This window comes from Salvelinus namaycush, chromosome 7 (genome assembly GCF_016432855.1).
Source record: "Salvelinus namaycush isolate Seneca chromosome 7, SaNama_1.0, whole genome shotgun sequence".
NCBI lineage: Eukaryota > Metazoa > Chordata > Actinopteri > Salmoniformes > Salmonidae > Salvelinus > Salvelinus namaycush.
The window spans coordinates 40,435,695-40,444,549 of NC_052313.1; positions in this window are offsets into that span (position 1 = coordinate 40,435,695).

Genomic DNA, 8,855 nt, shown 5'->3' on the forward strand with positions numbered 1-8,855 from the left:
AGTGAAAGTTAACATTATGTTTTCGAATGCCATCCCCAAGAGGTAAAATATATAGCGAAAACAATAGTGGTCCTAAAACGGAACCTTGAGGAACACCGAAATGTACAGTTGATTTGTCAGAGGACAAACCATTCACAGAGACAAACTGATATCTTTCCGACAGATAAGATCTAAACCAGGCCAGAACTTGTCTGTGTAGACCAATTTGGGTTTCCAATCTCTCCAAAAGAATGTGGTGATCGATGCGATGGTATCAAAGGCAGCACTAAGGTCTAGTAGCACGAGGACAGATGCAGAGCCTCGGTCTAACGCCATTAAAAGGTAATTTACCACCTTCACAAGTGCAGTCTGTGCTATGATGGGGTCTAAAACCAGACAGAAGCATTTCGTATACATTGTTTGTCTTCAGGAAGGCAGTGAGTTGCTGCGCAACAGCTTTTTCTAACATTTTTGAGAGGAATGGAAGATTCGATATAGGCCGATAGTTTTTTATATTTTCTGGGTCAAGGTTTGGCTTTTTCAAGAGAGGCTTTATTACTGCCACTTTTAGTGAGTTTGGTACACATCCGGTGGATAGAGAGCCGTTTATTATGTTCAACATAGGAGGGCCAAGCACATGAAGCAGCTCTTTAAGTAGTTTATTTGGAATAGGGTCCAGTATGCAGCTTTAAGTTTTAGAGGCCATGATTATTTTCATCATTGTGTCAAGAGATATAGTACTAAAACACTTAAGTGTCTCTCTTGATCTTAGGTCCTGGCAGAGTTGTGCAGACTCAGAACAGCTGAGCTTTGGAGGAATACGCAGATTTAAAGAGGAGTCCGTAATTTGCTTTCTAATGATCATGATCTTTTCCTCAAAGAAGTTCATGAATTTATTACTGCTGAAGTGAAAGCCATCCTCACTTGGGGAATGCTGCTTTTTAGTTAGCTTTGCGACAGTATCAAAAATACATTTTGGATTGTTCTTATTTTCCTTAATTAAGTTGGAAAAATAGGATGATCGAGCAGCAGTGAGGGCTCTTCGATACTGCACGGTACTGTCTTTCCAAGCTAGTCGGAAGACTTCCAGTTTGGTGTGGCGCCATTTCCGTTCCAATTTTCTGGAAGCTTGCTTCAGAGCTCGGGTATTTTCTGTATACCAGGGAGCTAGTTTCTTATGACAAATGTTTTTAGTTTAGGGGTGCAACTGCATCTAGGGTATTGCGCAAGGTTAAATTAAGTTCCTCAGTTAGGTGGTTAACTGATTTTTGTCCTCTGACGTCCTTGGGTAGGAAGAAGGAGTCTGGAAGGGCATCAAGGAATCTTTGTGTTGTCTGAGAATGTATAGCACGACTTTTGATGCTCCTTGGTTGGGGTCTGAGCACATTATTTGTTGCGATTGCAAACGTTGTTAAGGTTGTCGTAGTCGTTCTCCTCCTCAGACGAGGAGGAGCATGGATCGGACCAAGATGCAGAGTGGTAGGTATTCATGTTTTAATGGACAAACAACAAACACTACAAATTACGAAACTCTACAAACGTGACTAACCTGAAAACAGTCCTGTGTGGCCCAAACACTGACACAGGAAACAAACACCCACAAAACACCAGTGAAACCCTGGCTGCCTTAGTATGACTCTCAATCAGGGACAACGATACACACCTGTCTCTGATTGAGAATCATACCAGGCCGAACACAAAATCCCAACATAGAAAAACAAACCTAGACCAACCCACCCAACTCACGCCCTGACCAACTAAAACAAATACATAACAAAGGAAAACAGGTCAGGAACGTGACAAACGTAATAAAATGGTGGTCCGATAGTCCAGGATTATGAGGAAAAACATTAAGATCTACAACATTTATTCCATGGGACAAAACTAGGTCCAGAGTATGACTGTGGCAGTGAGTAGGTCCAGAGACATGTTGGACAAAACCCACTGAGTCGATGATGGCTCCGAAAGCCTTTTGGAGTGGGTCTGTGGACTTTTTCATGTGAATATTAAAATCACCAAAAATTTGAATATTATCTGCTATGACTACAAGGTCCGATAGGAATTCAGGGAACTCAGAGAGGAACGCTGTATATGGCCCAGGAGGCCTGTAAACAGTAGCTATAAAAAGTGATTGAGTAGGCTGCATAGATTTCATGACTAGAAGCTCAAAAGACGAAAACGTCTTTTTTTTTTTGTAAATTGAAATTTGCTATCGTAAATGTTAGCAACACCTCCGCCTTTGCGGGATGCACGGGGGATATGGTCACTAGTGTAACCAGGAGGTGAGGCCTCATGTAACACAGTAAATTCATCAAGCTTAAGCCATGTTTCAGTCAGGCCAATCACATCAAGATTATGATCAGTGATTAGTTCATTGACTATAACTGCCTTTGAAGTGAGGGATCTAACATTAAGTAGCCCTATTTTGAGATGTGAGGTATCACGATCTCTTTCAATAATGGCAGGAATGGAGGAGGTCTTTATCCTAGTGAGATTGCTAAGGCGAACACCCCTAGACATACAAAAAACCCTAGACAATACAAAACAAGCATACCCACCCTTGTCACACCCTGACCTAACCAAAATAATAAAGAAAACATAGATAACTAAGGTCAGGACGTGACAGTACCCCCCCCCCCCCCAAAGGTGCGGACTCCCGACCGCAAACCTGAATTTATAGGGGAGGGTCCGGGTGGGCATCTACCCTCGGTGGCGGCTCTGGTTCTGGACGCCGCCCCCCCTCTTTACACTGATCCCTCCGCCTATGTAGATCCGGACCGTGGATCATCGCCGGAGGCCCCGGACCGGGGACCCTCGCTGGAGACCCCGGGCCGGGGATCGTCGCTGGAGACCCCGGACTGTGGCCCGTCGTTGGAGGTTCCGGACTGTGAAACGTCGCCGGAAGCTCTGGACTAGATACTGTCGCCGGAAGCCCTGGACTGGATACTGTCGCCGGAAGCCCTGGACTGGGTACTGTCGCCGGAAGCTCTGGACTGGGTACTGTCGCCGGAAGCTCTGGACTGGTTACTGTCGCCGGAAGCTCTGGACTGGGTACTGTCGCCGGAAGCTCTGGACTGGGTACTGTCGCCGGAAGCTCTGGACTGGGTACTGTCGCCGGAAGCTCTGGATGCGTGGTGCCGGATCTGGTGTTACCGGGCTGAGGACACGCACCTCAGGGCGAGTGCGGGGAACAGGCACAGGCCGTACTGGACTGTGGAAGCACACTGGAGGCCTGATGCGTGGTGCCGGAACTGGTGGTACCGGGCTGAGGACACGCACCTCAAGGCGAGTGCGGGGAAGAGGCACAGGCCGTGCTGGACTGTGGAAGCGCACTGGAGGCCTGATGCGTGGTGCTGGAACTGGTAGTACCGGGCTGAGGACACGCACCTCAGGGCGAGTGTAAGAAGCAGGAACAGGACGTACTGGACTCTGGAGGCGCAGAGGACCTCAGGGTGAGTGCGGGGAGGAGGCACAGGATACACTGGGCCGTGGAGACGCATTGGAGATCTGGAACGTAGAGCTGGCTCAATGCGTCCAGGCTGGATGCCCATTCTAGCCCGGCAAATGTGAGGAGCTGGAATAGAGCGCACTGGGTTAAGAATGCGAACTGGAGACACCTTGCGCATTTCTGCATAACACAGTACCTGACCAGTCACACGCTCCCCACGGTAAGCACGAGGAGTTGGCTCATGTCTCCAACCTGACTTAGCCAATCTCCTCGTGTGCCCCCCAAACATTTTTTTATTGGGGCTGCCTCTCGTGCTTGCCTTGTTTGTATTTCTCCTCATAATATCGCCGTTCCGCTTTTGCTGCCTCTATTTCCTCCTTCGGAAGGCGATACTCCCTAGCCTGCGTCCAGGGTCCTGCTCCGTCCAAAATCTCCTCCCAAGTCCATTTCTCCTTAAAACGCTGCTCCTCCTTTTCACGCTGCTTGGTCCTTTTATGGTGGGTTCTTCTGTCACGGCCGTCGTAGGGAGGAGACCAAGGCGCAGCGTAGTAAGCGTACATTCTTCTTTATTTAAAGAACGAACACTGAACAAAACTAACAAAATAACAAACGATGTCACGATCGTCGTATGGTGGAAGAGAGGAGGACCAAGGCGCAGCGTGAAATGAATACATCTTCTTTATTAATGAAGACGAAAACGAAACGAAACAAAACACTACACAAACTAGACAAAATAAGAAACCGACGAACGTGAAGCTATATAAACAAAAGTGCAGACATAGACAATCATCCACGACATACCCAATGAATATGGCTGCCTAAATATGGTTCCCAATCAGAGACAACGATAGACAGCTGTCTCTAATTGAGAACCAATCTAGGCAACCATAGACATACAAACACCTAGACTGAACACTGCCCCATAAACATACAAAAACCCCTAGACAATACAAAAACACATACATCCCCCATGTCACACCCTGACCTAACTAAAATAATAAAGAAAACAAAGATAACTAAGGCCAGGGCGTGACAGTACCCCCCCCCCCCCCCCCCCCCAAAGGTGCGGACTCCGGCCGCAAAACCTGACATAGAAGGGGAGGGTCCGGGTGGGCCTTCTTACGGCGGCAGCTCGGGTGCGGGACGTGGCCCCCACTCCACCATAGTCAATACCCGCTTTGGTGGCGCCTCTGGAGCGAGGACCCTTACAGCGAGTCCCGGACTGAAGACCATCCTAGAGGGCGCCACTGGACGGAGGGGCAGCTCCGGACTGAGGGGCAGCTCCGGACTGGAGGGCAGCTCATGACTGGAGGGCAGCTCATGACTGGAGGGCAGCTCATGACTGGAGGGCAGCTCATGACTGGAGGGCAGCTCATGACTGGAGGGCAGCTCATGACTGGAAGGCAGCTCATGACTGGAAGGCAGCTCATGACTGGAAGGCAGGTCATGACTGGCTGACGGCTCTGGCAGGTCATGGCTGACTGACGGCTCTGGCGGGTCATGGCTGACTGACGGCTCTGGCGGGTCATGGCTGACTGACGGCTCTGGCGGGTCATGGCTGACTGACGACTCTGGCCGGTCATGGCTGACTGACGACTCTGGCAGGTCATGGCTGGCGAGCGGCTCTGGCGGCTCCTGGCTGGCGAGCGGCTCTGGCGGCTCCTGACTGGCGGGCGGCTCTGGCGGCTCCTGACTGGCTGACGGCTCTGGCGGCTCCTGACTGGCGGGCGGCTCTGGCGGCTCCTGACTGGCGGGCGGCTCTGGCGGCTCCTGACTGGCGGGCGGCTCTGGCGGCTCCTGACTGACGGACGGCTCTGGCGGCTCCTGACTGACGGACGGCTCTGGCGGCTCCTGACTGACGGGCGGCTCAGATGGCGCTGGGCAGGCAGGCAGCTCAGATGGCGCTGGGCAGGCGGGCAGCTCAGATGGCGCTGGGCAAGCGGGCAGCTCAGACGGCGCTGGGCAGGCGGGCAGCTCAGACGGCGCTGGGCAGGCGGGCAGCTCAGACGGCGCTGGGCAGGCGGGCAGCTCAGACGGCGCTGGGCAGACGGGCAGCTCAGACGGCGCTGGGCAGACGGGCAGCTCAGGCGGCGCTGGGCAGACGGGCAGCGCAGGCGGCGCTGGGCAGATGGGCAGCGCAGGCGGAGTTGGGCAGACGGGCAGTGCAGGCGGCGCTGGGCAGACGGCCGACTCTGACCTGCTGAGGCGCACAGTAGGCCTGGTGCGTGGTGCGTGGTGCCGGAACTGGTGGTACCGGACTGGAGACACGCACCACTAGGCGAGTGCGGGGAGCAGGAACAGGGCACACTGGACTCTCAAGGCGCACTATAGGCCTGGTGCGTGGTACCGGCACTGGTGGTACCGGGCTGAGGGCACGCACCTCAGGGCGAGTGCGGGGAGAAGGAACAGTGCGTACAGGGCTCTGGAGACGTACAGGAGGCTTGGTGCGTGGTGTTGGCACTGGTGGTACTGGGCTGGGAACACTCACCACTGGGCGAGTGCGAGGGGCTGCCACAGGAGAGCTGGTGCGTGGGGCTGCCACAGGAGAGCTGGTGCGCTGAGCTGGCACAAGACGTGCAGGGCTAGGGAGGCGCACAGGAGGCCTGGTGCGTGGTGCTGGCACAGTCTTCACCAGACTGCTAGCACGCACCTCAGGACGAGTATGGAGAGCTGACTCAGGTGACATCAAATCCCGCACACGCTCCTTCAAGCGGATGCGGTGCTTTATGCTCCACACCAGCAAATCCCTCATTTCTCTCTCCTCCAATTTCCCCATTAATTCATCCACAGTCTCAGCTTCACTCCCCTTGCTCACCTCCAATTCCACCTCGACTGGCTCTGGTTCCATCTTCGGCTCCTCACAGTAAGCACGGGGAGCTGGCTCAAGTCTCCTACTTGACCCAGCTACACTCCCCGAGAGCCCCCCCAAGAAATTTTTGGGGCTGCCAGCCGCTCTGCCGTGCTAGCTCCTCATACCGGCGCCTCTCTGCTTTCGCTGCCTCCAGCTCTGCCTTGGGGCGGCGATATTCCCCTGGTTGTGCCCAAGGTCCTCCGCCGTCCAGAATTTCCTCCCAAGTCCATGAGTCCTGCGATCGCTGCTGCTGCCTTTTACCACGCTGCTTGGTCCTTTGTTGGTGGGTGATTCTGTTACGATCGTCGTATGGTGGAAGAGAGGAGGACCAAGGCGCAGCGTGAAATGAATACATCTTCTTTATTAATGAAGACGAAAACGAAACGAAACAAAACACTACACAAACTAGACAAAATAAGAAACCGACGAACGTGAAGCTATATAAACAAAAGTGCAGACATAGACAATCATCCACGACATACCCAATGAATATGGCTGCCTAAATATGGTTCCCAATCAGAGACAACGATAGACAGCTGTCTCTAATTGAGAACCAATCTAGGCAACCATAGACATACAAACACCTAGACTGAACACTGCCCCATAAACATACAAAAACCCCTAGACAATACAAAAACACATACATCCCCCATGTCACACCCTGACCTAACTAAAATAATAAAGAAAACAAAGATAACTAAGGCCAGGGCGTGACAAACGAGCCGTAAAGCTATAATGGATAGTGCAGACAGGCAACTAAACATAGATCAAGAACCCACAAAACCAAAAGGGAAATGGCAACCTAAATATGATCCCCAATCAGAGACAACGATAAACAGCTGCCACTGATTGGGAACCAATTCAGGCCACCATAGACATACATATACCTAGACTTACCAACACCCCTAGACATACAAAAAACCCTAGACAATAAAAAACAAGCATACCCACCCTCGTCACACCCTGACCTAACCAAAATAATAAAGAAAACATAGATAACTAAGGTCAGGGCATGACACATGGTTTTTTTCTGAACAGAACACAGAATTTGGTTAGTTACATTATGCAGAGCATTCTGTAGTAGTTCAGTGATGGTTGAGTTCATTCTTAGTGCTAGGTTGTCCACCTTGCTATTGTTGATCCCTTATGTCCTTATGTTAATGATTATGTCATAAGCAAAATCTGTATGTCATAAGTATCCATGATGGTGTGTTCCAACTTCCATGATTGATGACATCACCACCTCTCTCTCTCTCTCTCTCATTTTCAGAAAGGCATGAATGACATTGTTGCTGGGTTACAGCAGTATCAATCATCACTAATGGACAACCTCAGGAAGCAGATGGAGGGAGTGCTAAAGAAGCATTCAGGAAGCACATCAGGTCAACTTGAAAAATATGCAATGGATATATTTGACAATTTCATTGACCCTTTTGCCCAGCGTTGCAACAACATTTTGACAGGACAGTGTTATTAAGAAGCAGTTTAGCTGTTTGGACACAGAGGATATTCCAATTGCTGAAACCATATGCAGGATCAAATGTGGAGGATCAAAATATTTTTTCATCAAAGACAAATTATTTCATTATATACCATTAGTCAAAAGTCTAGAACAGTTCTTATCACACCCAAGGATTTTGTCTATGGTTGAAAAGGACCCCAGATGTGCAGGGAACGTTTATTTCATGACATTGTTGATGGTGCTCTTCTAAAATCACATCTCTTATTTTCAGAGGAAACGAATGCGTTGCAGACTGTTCTGTACACAGATGAAATAGAGATCTGTAATCCACTAGGATCCTTTGCATCAAAAAAAAGTTGTTAATGCTGTACTACACCCTAGGAAATATAAATCCAAAATACAGGTCTAAACTGGTTGCTATCAGGCTACTTGCCATGGCTAGATCAGCAGACCTCCGTCAATCTTGTGTAGATGTACTATTGAATAGAATCAAGGAAGACATGGTTACATTGGGGGCTTAAATGCAAACTATTAACGGAAAGAAAACGATATATGGTGCCATGGTCTCTCTCTGTGGAGATAACCTGGCACTACATGAACTAGCAGGGTTCAAAGAGGGTGTGGGCTTTGCCTACAGTAAGTGCAGACACTGTGAGTGTTCTTTTGAGGACATGCAGACACACTTCAATGAGGATGCATATACTAAAAGGACATTGGTGAAGCATGTGCAGTGTGATGAAATAGAAAAGGCAAAGACGAGGGCCTCCCGGGTGGCGCAGTGGTCTAGGGCACTGCATCGCAGCGCTAGCTGTGACTCTGGGTTCGCGCCCAGGCTCTGTCGCAGCCGGCCGCGACCGGGAGGTCCGTGGGGCGACGCACAATTGGGGCGACGCACAATTGGCCTAGCGTCGTCCGGGATAGGGAGGGCTTGGCCGGTAGGGATATCCTTGTCTCATCGCGCAACCAGCGACTCCTGTGGCGGGCTGGGCGCAGTGCGCACTAACCAAGGTCGCCAGGTGCATGTTGTGTCCTCCCACACATTGGTGCGGCTGGCTTCCGGGTTGGATGCGCACTGTGTTAAGAAGCAGTGCGGCTTGGTTGGGTTGTGTTTCGGA